Source organism: Pongo pygmaeus, chromosome X (genome assembly GCF_028885625.2).
Source record: "Pongo pygmaeus isolate AG05252 chromosome X, NHGRI_mPonPyg2-v2.0_pri, whole genome shotgun sequence".
In the NCBI taxonomy this organism is placed as follows: domain Eukaryota; kingdom Metazoa; phylum Chordata; class Mammalia; order Primates; family Hominidae; genus Pongo; species Pongo pygmaeus.
This window is the reverse complement of record NC_072396.2, coordinates 60,372,639-60,388,085: the sequence shown is the minus strand read 5'-3', so window position 1 is coordinate 60,388,085 and position 15,447 is coordinate 60,372,639.

Genomic DNA, 15,447 nt, shown 5'->3' with positions numbered 1-15,447 from the left:
AAAAGCTAGACAGAAGCATTCTTAGAAACTGCTTTGTGTTGTGAGCGCTCAAAACACAGAGTTGAACCCTGCTTTTGATAGAGCACTTTAGAAACACTCTCTTTGCAGAATTTGCAAGTGTTCATTTGGAGCGCTTTGACGCGTACGGTGGAAAAGGAAACAACTTCACATAAAAACTAAACAGAAGCACTCTAAGAAACAGCTTTCTGATGTGTGCATTCAACTAACAGAGTGGAACCTTCCTTTGGATAGAGCAGCTTGGTAACAGTGTATTTGCAGAAACCGCAAGAAGATATTTGGTGCTCTTTGAAGCGTTCGTTGGAAACGGGACTATCTTCACATAAAAACGAGACAGAAGTGTTCTCTGAAACTGCTTTGTGTTGTATGCATTCAACTCACACAGGTGAACCTTTCTTTGGATAGAGCAGTTTGAAACACTCTTTTTGTAGAGTCTGCAAGTGTTCATTCGGTGGGCTTTGAGGCCTATGGTGGAATAGGAAACATCTTCACATAAAACCTAGACAGAAGCATTCTTTGGAACTTCTTTATGATGTGTGCATTCAACTCACAGTGTTGAACCTTCCTTTTCATGGAGCAGTTTGGAAAGAGCCTTTGTGCAGCCTCTGCAAGTGGATATCTGGAGCTCCTTCAGGCCTTCGTTAGAAACGGGAATATCTTCCCATTAAAACTGGATAGAAGCATTCTCACAAACTGCTTTGTGATGTGTGTGTTCAACTCACAGAGTGGAACCTTTCCTTTGCTAGAGCAGTTTGGAAACACTCTTTTTGTAGAATCTGCAAGTGTTCGTTTGGAGCGCTTTGAGGCCTATGGTGGAAAAGGAAATATCTTCACATAGAAACGAGACAGAAGCATTCTCAGAAACCTCTTTATGATGTGTGCATTCAACTCAGAGAGATAAGCCTTCCTTTTGATAGAGCAGTTTTGAAACTCTGTTTTTGTAGAATCTGCAAGTGGATATTTGGAGCCCTTTCAGGCCTTCGTTGGAAACGGGAATATCTTCACATGAAAACGAAACAGAAGCGTTCTGTGAAACTGCTTTGTGTAGTATGAATCCAACTCACAGAGTTGAACACTTCTTTTGAAGGAGCAGTTTTGAAACACTCTTTTGGTAGAATCTGCAATTGTTCATTAGGAGCGCTTTGAGGCCTATGGTGGAAGACTAAATACCTTCACATAATATCCAGACACAAGCATTCTCTGAAAGTTCTTTAGGATGTGTGCTTTCAACTCACAGTGTTCCACCTTTCTTTTGAAAGAGCAGTTTTGAAACACTCTTTTTAAAGTTTCTGCAAGTGGATATTTGGAGCTCTTTCAGGCCTTCGTTTTAAACGTGAATATCTTCACATAAAAACTAGACAGAAGCATTCTCAGAAACTGCTTTGTGTTGCGAGCGCTCAACACACAGAGTTGAACCCTGCTTTTGATAGAGCACTTTAGAAACACTCTCTTTGCAGAATTTGCAAGTGTTCATTTGGAGCACTTTGACGAGTACGGTGGAAAAGGAAACAACTTCACATAAAAAGTAAACAGAAGCACTCTAAGAAACAGCTTTCTGATGTGTGCATTCAACTAACAGAGTGGAACCTTCCTTTGGAAAGAGCAGCTTTGTAACAGTGTATTTGCAGAAACTGCAAGAGGATACTTGGAGCTCTGTGAAGTGTTCGTTGGAAACGGGACTATCTTCACATAAAAACGAGACAGAAGTGTTCTCTGAAACAGCTTTGTGTTTTATGTATTCAACTCACAAAGGTGAACCTTTCTTTGGATAGAGCAGTTTGAAACACTCTTTTCGTAGAATCTGCAAGTGTTCATTCTGTGGGCTTTGAGGCCTATGGTGGAATAGGAAACATCTTCACATAAAATCTAGACAGAAGCATTCTTTGAAACTTCTTTATGATGTGTGCATTCAACTCACAGAGTTGATCCTTCCTTTTCATGGAGCAGTTTGGAAAGAGCCTTTGTGCAGCCTCTGCAAGTGGATATTTGGAGGTCTTTCAGGCCTTCGTTAGAAACGGGAATATCTTCCCATAAAAACTGGACAGAAGCATTCTCACAAACTGCTTTGTGATGTGTGTGTTCAACTCACAGAGTGGAACCTTTCCTTTGCTAGAGCAGTTTTGAAACACTCTTTTTGTAGAATCTGCAAGTGTTCGTTTGGAGCGCTTTGAGGCCTATGGTGGAAAAGGAAATATCTTCACATAGAAACGAGACAGAAGCATTCTCAGAAACCTCTTTATGATGTGTGCATTCAACTCAGAGAGATAAGCCTTCCTTTTGATAGAGCAGTTTTGAAACTCTGTTTTTGTAGAATCTGCAAGTGGATATTTGGAGCCCTTTCAGGCCTTCGTTGGAAACGGGAATATCTTCACATGAAAACGAAACAGAAGCGTTCTGTGAAACTGCTTTGTGTAGTATGAATCCAACTCACAGAGTTGAACACTTCTTTTGAAGGAGCAGTTTTGAAACACTCTTTTGGTAGAATCTGCAATTGTTCATTAGGAGCGCTTTGAGGCCTATGGTGGAAGACTAAATACCTTCACATAATATCCAGACACAAGCATTCTCTGAAAGTTCTTTAGGATGTGTGCTTTCAACTCACAGTGTTCCACCTTTCTTTTGAAAGAGCAGTTTTGAAACACTCTTTTTAAAGTTTCTGCAAGTGGATATTTGGAGCTCTTTCAGGCCTTCGTTTTAAACGTGAATATCTTCACATAAAAACTAGACAGAAGCATTCTCAGAAACTGCTTTGTGTTGCGAGCGCTCAACACACAGAGTTGAACCCTGCTTTTGATAGAGCACTTTAGAAACACTCTCTTTGCAGAATTTGCAAGTGTTCATTTGGAGCACTTTGACGAGTACGGTGGAAAAGGAAACAACTTCACATAAAAAGTAAACAGAAGCACTCTAAGAAACAGCTTTCTGATGTGTGCATTCAACTAACAGAGTGGAACCTTCCTTTGGATAGAGCAGCTTTGTAACAGTGTATTTGCAGAAACTGCAAGAGGATACTTGGAGCTCTGTGAAGTGTTCGTTGGAAACGGGACTATCTTCACATAAAAACGAGACAGAAGTGTTCTCTGAAACTGCTTTGTGTTGTATGCATTCAATTCAAACAGGTGAACCTTTCTTTGGATAGAGCAGTTTGAAACACTCTTTTCGTAGAATCTGGAAGTGTTCATTCGGTGGGCTTTGAGGCCTATGGTGGAATAGGAAACATCTTCACATAAAACATAGACAGAAGCATTCTTTGAAACTTCTTTATGATGTGTGCATTCAACTCACAGAGTTGAACCTTCCTTTTCATGGAGCAGTTTGGAAAGAGCCTTTGTGCAGCCTCTGCAAGTGGATATTTGGAGCTCTTTCAGGCCTTCGTTAGAAACGGGAATATCTTCCCATAAAAACTGGACAGAAGCATTCTCACAAACTGCTTTGTGATGTGTGTGTTCAACTCACAGAGTGGAACCTTTCCTTTGCTAGAGCAGTTTTGAAACACTCTTTTTGTAGAATCTGCAAGTGTTCGTTTGGAGCGCTTTGAGGCCTATGGTGGAAAAGGAAATATCTTCACATAGAAACGAGACAGAAGCATTCTCAGAAACCTCTTTATGATGTGTGCATTCAACTCAGAGAGATAAGCCTTCCTTTTGATAGAGCAGTTTTGAAACTCTGTTTTTGTAGAATCTGCAAGTGGATATTTGGAGCCCTTTCAGGCCTTCGTTGGAAACGGGAATATCTTCACATGAAAACGAAACAGAAGCGTTCTGTGAAACTGCTTTGTGTAGTATGAATCCAACTCACAGAGTTGAACACTTCTTTTGAAGGAGCAGTTTTGAAACACTCTTTTGGTAGAATCTACAATTGTTCATTAGGAGCGCTTTGAGGCCTATGTTGGAAGACTAAATACCTTCACATAATATCCAGACACAAGCATTCTCTGAAAGTTCTTTAGGATGTGTGCTTTCAACTCACAGTGTTCCACCTTTCTTTTGAAAGAGCAGTTTTGAAACACTCTTTTTAAAGTTTCTGCAAGTGGATATTTGGAGCTCTTTCAGGCCGTAGTTGGAAATGTGAATATCTTCACATAAAACTAGACAGAAGCATTCTCAGAAACTGCTTTGTGTTGTGTGGGCTCAACACACAGAGTTGAACCCTGCTTTTGATAGAGCACTTTAGAAACACTCTCTTAGCAGAATTTGCAAGTGTTCATTTGGAGCGCTATGACGCGTACGGTGGATAAGGAAACAACTTCACATAAAAACTAAACAGAAGCACTCTAAGAAACAGCTTTCTGATGTGTGCATTCAACTAACAGAGTGGAACCTTCCTTTGGATAGAGCAGCTTTGTAACAGTGTATTTGCAGAAACTGCAAGAGGATATTTGGAGCTCTGTGAAGTGTTCGTTGGAAACGGGACTATCTTCACATAAAAACGAGACAGAAGTGTTCTCTGAAACTGCTTTGTGTTGTATGCATTCAATTCAAACAGGTGAACCTTTCTTTGGATAGAGCAGTTTGAAACACTCTTTTCGTAGAATCTGCAAGTGTTCATTCGGTGGGCTTTGAGGCCTATGGTGGAATAGGAAACATCTTCACATAAAACCTAGACAGAAGCATTCTTTGAAACTTCTTTATGATGTGTGCATTCAACTCACAGAGTTGAACCTTCCTTTTCATGGAGCAGTTTGGAAAGAGCCTTTGTGCAGCCTCTGCAAGTGGATATTTAGAGCTCTTTCAGGCCTTCGTTAGAAACGGGAATATCTTCCCATAAAAACTGGACAGAAGCATTCTCACAAACTGCTTTGTGATGTGTGTGTTCAACTCACAGAGTGGAACCTTTCCTTTGCTAGAGCAGTTTTGAAACACTCTTTTTGTAGAATCTGCAAGTGTTCGTTTGGAGCGCTTTGAGGCCTATGGTGGAAAAGGAAATATCTTCAAATAGAAACGAGACAGAAGCATTCTCAGAAACCTCTTTATGATGTGTGCATTCAACTCAGAGAGATAAGCCTTCCTTTTGATAGAGCAGTTTTGAAACTCTGTTTTTGTAGAATCTGCAAGTGGATATTTGGAGCCCTTTCAGGACTTCGTTGGAAACGGGAATATCTTCACATGAAAACGAAACAGAAGCGTTCTGTGAAACTGCTTTGTGTAGTATGAATCCAACTCACGGAGTTGAACACTTCTTTTGAAGGAGCAGTTTTGAAACACTCTTTTGGTAGAATCTACAATTGTTCATTAGGAGCGCTTTGAGGCCTAAGGTGGAAGACTAAATACCTTCACATAATATCCAGACACAAGCATTCTCTGAAAGTTCTTTAGGATGTGTGCTTTCAACTCACAGTGTTCCACCTTTCTATTGAAAGAGCAGTTTTGAAACACTCTTTTTAAAGTTTCTGCAAGTGGATATTTGGAGCTCTTTCAGGCCTTCGTTTTAAACGTGAATATCTTCACATAAAAACTAGACAGAAGCATTCTCAGAAACTGCTTTGTGTTGCGAGCGCTCAACACACAGAGTTGAACCCTGCTTTTGATAGAGCACTTTAGAAACACTCTCTTTGCAGAATTTGCAAGTGTTCATTTGGAGCACTTTGACGAGTACGGTGGAAAAGGAAACAACTTCACATAAAAACTAAACAGAAGCACTCTAAGAAACAGCTTTCTGATGTGTGCATTCAACTAACAGAGTGGAACCTTCCTTTGGATAGAGCAGCTTGGTAACAGTGTATTTGCAGAAACTGCAAGAAGATATTTGGAGCTCTTTGAAGCGTTCGTTGGAAACGGGACTATCTTCACATAAAAACGAGATAGAAGTGTTCTCTGAAACTGCTTTGTGTTGTACGCATTCAACTCACACAGGTGAACCTTTCTTTGGATAGAGCAGTTTGAAACACTCTTTTCGTAGAATCTGCAAGTGTTCATTCGGTGGGCTTTGAGGCCTATGGTGGAATAGGAAACATCTTCACATGAAACCTAGACAGAAGCATTCTTTGAAACTTCTTTATGATGTGTGCATTCAACTCATAGAGTTGAACCTTCCTTTTCATGGAGCAGTTTGGAAAGAGCCTTTGTGCAGCCTCTGCAAGTGGATATTTGGAGCTCTTTCAGGCCTTCGTTAGAAACGGGAATATCTTCCCATTAAAACTGGATAGAAGCATTCTCACAAACTGCTTTGTGATGTGTGTGTTCAACTCACAGAGTGGAACCTTTCCTTTGCTATGCAGTTTTGAAACACTCTTTTTGTAGAATCTGCAAGTGTTCGTTTGGAGCGCTTTGAGGCCTATGGTGGAAAAGGAAATATCTTCACATAGAAACGAGACAGAAGCATTCTCAGAAACCTCTTTATGATGTGTGCATTCAACTCAGAGAGATAAGCCTTCCTTTTGATAGAGCAGTTTTGAAACTCTGTTTTTGTAGAATCTGCAAGTGGATATTTGGAGCCCTATCAGGCCTTCGTTGGAAACGGGAATATCTTCACATGAAAACGAAACAGAAGCGTTCTGTGAAACTGCTTTGTGTAGTATGAATCCAACTCACAGAGTTGAACACTTCTTTTGAAGGAGCAGTTTTGAAACACTCTTTTGGTAGAATCTGCAAGTGTTCATTAGGAGCGCTTTGAGGCCTATGGTGGAAGACTAAATACCTTCACATAATATCCAGACACAAGAATTCTCTGAAAGTTCTTTAGGATGTGTGCTTTCAACTCACAGTGTTCCACCTTTCTTTTGAAATAGCAGTTTTGAAACACTCTTTTTAAAGTTTCTGCAAGTGGATATTTGGAGCTCTTTCAGGCCGTGGTTGGAAACGTGAATATCTTCACATAAAAACTAGACAGAAGAATTCTCAGAAACTGCTTTGTGTTGTGTGCACTCAAAACACAGAGTTGAACCCTGCTTTTGATAGAGCACTTTAGAAACACTCTCTTTGCAGAACTTGCAAGTGTTCATTTGGAGCGCTTTGACGCGTACGGTGGAAAAGGAAACAACTTCATATAAAAACTAAACAGAAGCACTCTAAGAAACAGCTTTCTGATGTGTGCATTCAACTAACAGAGTGGAACCTACCTTTGGATAGAGCAGCTTTGTAACAATGTATTTGCAGAAACTGCAAGAGGATATTTGGAGCTCTTTGAAGCGTTCGTGGGAAACGGGACTATCTTCACATAAAAACGAGACAGAAGCGTTCTCTGAAACTGCTTTGTGTTGTATGCATTCAACTCACACAGGTGAACCTTTCTTTGGATAGAGCAGTTTGAAACACTCTCTTCGTAGAATCTGCAAGTGTTCATTCGGTGGGCTTTGAGGCCTATGGTGGAATAGGAAACATCTTCACATAAAACCTAGACAGAAGCATTCTTTGAAACTTCTTTATGATGTGTGCATTCAACTCACAGAGTTGATCCTTCCTTTTCATGGAGCAGTTTGGAAAGAGCGTTTGTGCAGGCTTCGCAAGTGGATATTTGGAGCTCTTTCAGGCCTTCATTAGAAACGGGAATATCTTCCCATAAAAACTGGACAGAAGCATTCCACAAACTGCTTTGTGATGTGTGTGTTCAACTCACAGAGTGGAACGTTTCCTTTTCTGGAGCAGTTTTGAAACACTCTTGTTGTAGAATCTGCCAGTGTTCGTTTGGAGCGCTTTGAGGCCTATGGTGGAATAGGAAATATCTTCACATAGAAACGAGACAGAAGCATTCTCAGAAACGTCTTTATGATGTGTGCATTCAACTCAGAGAGATAAGCCTTCCTTTTGATAGAGCAGTTTTGAAACTCTGTTTTTGCAGAATCTGCAAGTGGATACTTGGAGCCCTTTCAGGCCTTCGTTGGAAACGGGAATATCTTCACATGAAAAAGAAACAGAAGCGTTCTGTGAAACTGCTTTGTGTAGTATGAATCCAACTCACAGAGTTGAACACTTCTTTTGAAGGAGCAGTTTTGAAACACTCTTTAGGTAGAATCTGCAGTTGTTCATTAGGAGCGCTTTGAGGCCTATGGTGGAAGACTAAATACCTTCACATAATATCCAGACACAAGCATTCTCTGAAAGTTCTTTAGGATGTGTGCTTTCAACTCACAGTGTTCCACCTTTCTTTTGAAAGAGCAGTTTTGAAACACTCTTTTTAAAGTTTCTGCAAGTGGATATTTGGAGCTCTTTCAGGCCTTGGTTGGAAACGTGAATATCTTCAAATAAAAACAAGACAGAAGCATTCTCAGAAACTGCTTTGTGTTGTGTGCGCTCAACACACAGAGTTGAACCCTGATTTTGATAGAGCACTTTAGAAACACTCTCTTTGCAGAATTTGCAAGTGTTCATTTGGAGCGCTTTGAGGCGTACGGTGGAAAAGGAAACAACCTCACATAAAAACTAAACAGAAGCACTCTAAGAAACAGCTTTCTGATGTGTGCATTCAACTAACAGAGTGGAACCTTCCTTTGGATAGAGCAGTTTTGTAACAGTGTATTTGCAGAAACTGCAAGAGGATATTTGGAGCTCTTTGAAGCGTTCGTGGGAAACGGGACTATCTTCACATAAAAACGAGACAGAAGTGTTCTCTGAAACTGCTTTGTGTTGTATGCATTCGACTCACACAGGTGAACCTTTCTTTGGATAGAGCAGTTTGAAACACTCTTTTCGTAGAATCTGCAAGTGTTCATTCGGTGGGCTTTGAGGCCTATGGTGGAATAGGAAACATCTCCACATAAAACCTAGACAGAAGCATTCTTTGAAATTCTTTATGATGTGTGCATTCAACTCACAGAGTTGAACCTTCCTTTTCATGGAACAGTTTGGAAAGAGCGTTTGTGCAGCCTCTGCATGTGCATATTTGGAGCTCTTTCAGGCCTTCGTTAGAAACGGGAATATCTTCCCATTAAAACTGGACAGAAGCATTCTCACAAACTGCTTTGTGATGTGTGTGTTCAACTCACAGAGTGGAACCTTTCCTTTGCTAGAGCAGTTTTGAAACACTCTTGTTGTAGAATCTGCAAGTGTTCGTTTGGAGCGCTTTGAGGCCTATGGTGGAAAAGGAAATATCTTCACATCGAAACGAGACAGAAGCATTCTCAGAAACCTCTTTATGATGTGTGCATTCAACTCAGATAGATAAGCCTTCCTTTTGATAGAGCAGTTTTGAAACTCTGTTTTTGCAGCATCTGCAAGTGGATATTTGGAGCCCTTTCAGGCCTTCGTTGGAAACGGGAATATGTTCACATGAAAACGAAACAGAAGCGTTCTGTAAAACTGCTTTGTGTAGTATGAATCCAACTCACAGAGTTGAACACTTCTTTTGAAGGAGCAGTATTGAAACACTCTTTTGGTAGAATCTGCAGTTGTTCATTAGGAGCTCTTTGAGGCCTATGGTGGAAGACCAAATACCTTCACATAATATCCAGACACAAGCATTCTCTGAAAGTTCTTTAGGATGTGTGCTTTCAACTCACAGTGTTCCACCTTTCTTTTGAAAGAGCAGTTTTGAAACACTCTTTTTAAAGTTTCTGCAAGTGGATATTTGGAGCTCTTTCAGGCCTTGGTTGGAAACGTGAATATCTTCACATAAAAACTAGACAGAAGCATTCTCAGAAACTGCTTTTTGTTGTGAGCGCTCAACACACAGAGTTGAACCCTGCTTTTGATAGAGCACTTTAGAAACACTCTCTTTGCAGAATTTGCAATTGTTCATTTGGAGCGCTTTGACGAGTACGGTGGAAAAGGTAACAACTTCACATAAAAACTAAACAGAAGCACTCTAAGAAACAGCTTTCTGATGTGTGCATTCAACTAACAGAGTGGAACCTACCTTTGGATAGAGCAGCTTTGTAACAATGTATTTGCAGAAACTGCAAGAGGATATTTGGAGCTCTTTGAAGCGTTCGTTGGAAACGGGACTATCTTCACATAAAAACGAGACAGAAGCGTTCTCTGAAACTGCTTTGTGTTGTATGCATTCAACTCACACAGGTGAACCTTTCTTTGGATAGAGCAGTTTGAAACACTCTCTTCGTAGAATCTGCAAGTGTTCATTCGGTGGGCTTTGAGGCCTATGGTGGAATAGGAAACATCTTCACATAAAACCTAGACAGAAGCATTCTTTGAAACTTCTTTATGATGTGTGCATTCAACTCACAGAGTTGATCCTTCCTTTTCATGGAGCAGTTTGGAAAGAGCGTTTGTGCAGGCTTCGCAAGTGGATATTTGGAGCTCTTTCAGGCCTTCATTAGAAACGGGAATATCTTCCCATAAAAACTGGACAGAAGCATTCCACAAACTGCTTTGTGATGTGTGTGTTCAACTCACAGAGTGGAACGTTTCCTTTTCTGGAGCAGTTTTGAAACACTCTTGTTGTAGAATCTGCCAGTGTTCGTTTGGAGCGCTTTGAGGCCTATGGTGGAATAGGAAATATCTTCACATAGAAACGAGACAGAAGCATTCTCAGAAACGTCTTTATGATGTGTGCATTCAACTCAGAGAGATAAGCCTTCCTTTTGATAGAGCAGTTTTGAAACTGTGTTTTTGCAGAATCTGCAAGTGGATACTTGGAGCCCTTTCAGGCCTTCGTTGGAAACGGGAATATCTTCACATGAAAAAGAAACAGAAGCGTTCTGTGAAACTGCTTTGTGTAGTATGAATCCAACTCACAGAGTTGAACACTTCTTTTGAAGGAGCAGTTTTGAAACACTCTTTAGGTAGAATCTGCAGTTGTTCATTAGGAGCGCTTTGAGGCCTATGTTGGAAGACTAAATACCTTCACATAATATCCAGACACAAGCATTCTGTGAAAATTCTTTAGGATGTGTGCTTTCAACTCACAGTGTTCCACCTTTCTTTTGAAAGAGCAGTTTTGAAACACTCTTTTTAAACTTTCTGCAAGTGGATATTTGGAGCTCTTTCAGGCCTTCGTTGGAAACGTGGATATCTTCACATAAAAACTAGACAGAAGCATTCTCAGAAACTGCTTTGTGTTGTGAGCGCTCAACACACAGAGTTGAACCCTGCTTTTGATAGAGCACTTTAGAAACACTCTCTTTGCAGAATTTGCAAGTGTTCATTTGGAGCGCTTTGACGCGTACGGTGGAAAAGGAAACAACTTCACATAAAAAGTAAACAGAAGCACTCTAAGAAACAGCTTTCTGATGTGTGCATTCAACTAACAGAGTGGAACCTTCCTTTGGATAGAGCAGCTTTGTAACAGTGTATTTGCAGAAACTGCAAGAGGATACTTGGAGCTCTTTGAAGTGTTCGTAGGAAACGGGACTATCTTCACATAAAAACGAGACAGAAGTGTTCTCTGAAACAGCTTTGTGTTGTATGCATTCAATTCAAACAGGTGAACCTTTCTTTGGATAGAGCAGTTTGAAACACTCTTTTCGTAGAATACGCAAGTGTTCATTCGGTGGGCTTTGAGGCCTATGGTGGAATAGGAAACATCTCCACATAAAACCTAGACAGACGCATTCTTTGAAACTTCTTTATGATGTGTGCATTCAACTCAGAGAGTTGAACCTTCCTTTTCATGGAGTAGTTTGGAAAGAATCTTTTTGCAGCATCTGCAAGTGGATATTTGGAGCTCTTTCAGGCCTTCGTTAGAAACGGGAGTATCTTCCCATAAAAACTGTACAGAAGCATTCTCACAAACTGCTTTGTGATGTGTGTGTTCAACTCACAGAGTGGAACCTTTCCTTTGCTAGAGCAGTTTTGAAACACTCTTGTTTTAGAATCTTCAAGTGTTCGTTTGGAGCGCTTTGAGGCCTATGGTGGAAAAGGAAATATCTTCGCATAGAAACGAGACAGAAGCATTCTCAGAAACCTCTTTATGATGTGTGCATTCAACTCAGAGAGATAAGCCTTCCTTTTGATAGAGAAGTTTTGAAACTCTGTTTTTGCAGAATCTGCAAGTGTATGTTTGGAGCCCTTTCAGGCCTTCGTTGGAAACGGGAATATCTTCACATGAAAACGAAACAGAAGCGTTCTGTGAAACTGCTTTGTGTAGTATGAATCCAACTCACAGAGTTGAACACTTCTTTTGAAGGAGCAGTTTTGAAACACTCTTTTGGTAGAATCTGCAATTGTTCATTAGGAGCGCTTTGAGGCCTATGGTGGAAGACTAAATACCTTCACATAATATCCAGACACAAGCATTCTCTGAAAGTTCTTTAGGATGTGTGATTTCAACTCACAGTGTTCCACCTTTCTTTTGAAAGAGCAGTTTTGAAACACTCTTTTTAAAGTTTCTGCAAGTGGATATTTGGAGCTCTTTCAGGCCTTCGTTGGAAACGTGAATATCTTCACATAAAAACTAGACAGAAGCATTCTCAGAAACTGCTTTGTGTTGTGAGCACTCAACACACGGAGTTGAACCCTGCTTTTGATAGAGCACTTTCGAAACACTCTCTTTGCAGAATTTGCAAGTGGTCATTTGGAGTGCTTTGACACGTACGGTGGAAAAGGAAACAACTTCACATAAAAACTAAACAGAAGCACTCTAAGAAACAGCTTTCTGATGTGTGCATTCAACTAACAGAGTGGAACCTTCCTTTGGATAGAGCAGCTTTGTAACAGTGTATTTGCAGAAACTGCAAGAGGATATTTGGAGCTCTTTGAAGCATTCGTTGGAAACGGGACTATCTTCACATAAAAACGAGACAGAAGTGTTCTCTGAAACTGCTTTGTGTTGTATGCCTTCAACTCACACAGGTGAACCTTTCTTTGGATAGAGCAGTTTGAAACACTCTTTTCGTAGAATCTGCAAGTGTTCATTCGGTGGGCTTTGAGGCCTATGGTGGAATAGGAAACATCTCCACATAAAACCTAGACAGAAGCATTCTTTGAAACTTCTTTATGATGTGTGCATTCAACTCACAGTGTTGAACCTTCCTTTTCATGGAGCAGTTTGGAAAGAGCCTTTGTGCAGCCTCTGAAAGTGGATATTTGGAGCTCTTTCAGGCCTTCGTTAGAAACGGGAATATCTTCCCATTAAAACTGGATAGAAGCATTCTCACAAACTGCTTTGTGATGTGTGTGTTCAACTCACAGAGTGGAACCTTTCCTTTGCTAGAGCAGTTTTGAAACACTCTTTTGGTAGAATCTGCAATTGTTCATTAGGAGCGCTTTGAGGCCTATGGTGGAAGACTAAGTACCTTCACATAATATCCAGACACAAGCATTCTCTGAAAGTTCTTTAGGATGTGTGCTTTCAACTCACAGTGTTCCACCTTTCTTTTGAAAGAGCAGTTTGGAAACACACTTTTTAAATTTTCTGCAAGTGGATATTTGGAGCTCTTTCAGGCCTTCGTTGGAAAGGTGAATATCTTCAGATAAAAACTATACAGAAGCATTCTCAGAAACTGTTTTGTGTTGTGTGCGCTCAACACACAGATTTGAACCCTGCTTTTGATAGACCACTTTAGAAACACTCTCTTTGCAGAATTTGCAAGTGTTCATTTGGAGCGCTTTGACGCGTACGGTGGAAAAGGAAACAACTTCACATAAAAACTAAACAGAAGCACTCTAAGAAACAGCTTTCTGATGTGTGCATTCAACTAACAGAGTGGAACCTTCCTTTGGATAGAGCAGCTTTGTAACAGTGTATTTGCAGAAACTGCAAGAGGATATTTGGAGCTCTTTGAAGCGCTCGTTGGAAACGGGACTATCTTCACATAAAAACGAGACAGAAGTGTTCTCTGAAACTGCTTTGTGTTGTATGCATTCAACTCACACAGGTGAACCTTTCTTTGGATAGAGCAGTTTGAAACACTCTTTTCGTAGAATCTGCAAGTGTTCATTCTGTGGGCTTTGAGGCCTATGGTGGAATAGGAAACATCTCCACATAAAACCTAGACAGAAGCATTCTTTGAAATTCTTTATGATGTGTGCATTCAACTCACAGAGTTGAACCTTCCTTTTCATGGAGCAGTTTGGAAAGAGCGTTTGTGCAGCCTCTGCAAGTGGATATTTGGAGCTCTTTCAGGCCTTCGTTAGAAACGGGAATATCTTCCCATTAAAACTGGACAGAAGCATTCTCACAAACTGCTTTGTGATGTGTGTGTTCAACTCACAGAGTGGAAACTTTCCTTTGCTAGAGCAGTTTTGAAACACTCTTGTTGTAGAATCTGCAAGTGTTCGTTTGGAGCGCTTTGAGGCCTATGGTGGAATAGGAAATATCTTCACATAGAAACGAGACAGAAGCATTCTCAGAAACCTCTTTATGATGTGTGCATTCAACTCAGAGAGATAAGCCTTCCTTTTGATAGAGCAGTTTTGAAACTCTGTTTTTGCAGAATCTGCAAGTGGATATTTGGAGCCCTTTCAGGCCTTCGTTGGAAACGGGAATATCTTCACATGAAAAAGAAACAGAAGCGTTCTGTGAACCTGCTTTGTGTAGTATGAATCCAACTCACAGAGTTGAACACTTCTTTTGAAGGAGCAGTTTTGAAACACTCTTTTGGTAGAATCTGCAAGTGTTCATTAGGAGCGCTTTGAGGCCTATGGTGGAAGACTAAATACCTTCACATAATATCCAGACACAAGAATTCTCTGAAAGTTCTTTAGGATGTGTGCTTTCAACTCACAGTGTTCCACCTTTCTTTTGAAAGAGCAGTTTTGAAACACTCTTTTTAAAGTTTCTGCAAGTGGATATTTGGAGCTCTTTCAGGCCGTGGTTGGAAACGTGAATATCTTCACATAAAAACTAGACAGAAGCATTCTCAGAAACTGCTTTGTGTTGTGTGCACTCAAAACACAGAGTTGAACCCTGCTTTTGATAGAGCACTTTAGAAACACTCTCTTTGCAGAATTTGCAAGTGTTCATTTGGAGCGCTTTGACGCGTACAGTGGAAAAGGAAACAACTTCACATAAAAACTAAACAGAAGCACTCTAAGAAACAGCTTTCTGATTTTTGCATTCAACTAACAGAGTGGAACCTTCCTTTGGATAGAGCAGCTTTGTAACAGTGTATTTGCAGAAACTGCAAGAGGATATTTGGAGCTCTTTGAAGCGTTCGTGGGAAACGGGACTATCTTCACATAAAAACGAGACAGAAGTGTTCTCTGAAACTGCTTTGTGTTGTATGCATTCAACTCACACAGGTGAACCTTTCTTTGGATAGAGCAGTTTGAAACACCCTTTTCGTAGAATCTGCAAGTGTTCATTCGGTGGGCTTTGAGGCCGATTGTGGAATAGGAAACATCTTCACATAAAACCTAGACAGAAGCATTCTTTGAAACTTCGTTATGATGTGTGCATTCAACTCACAGAGTTGAACCTTCCTTTTCATGGAGCAGTTTGGAAAGAGCCTTTGTGCAGCCTCTGCAAGTGGATATTTGGAGCTCTTTCAGGCCTTCGTTAGAAACGGGAATATCTTCCCATAAAAACTGGACAGAAGCATTCTCACAAACTGCTTTGTGATGTGTGTGTTCAACTCACAGTGTGGAACCTTTCCTT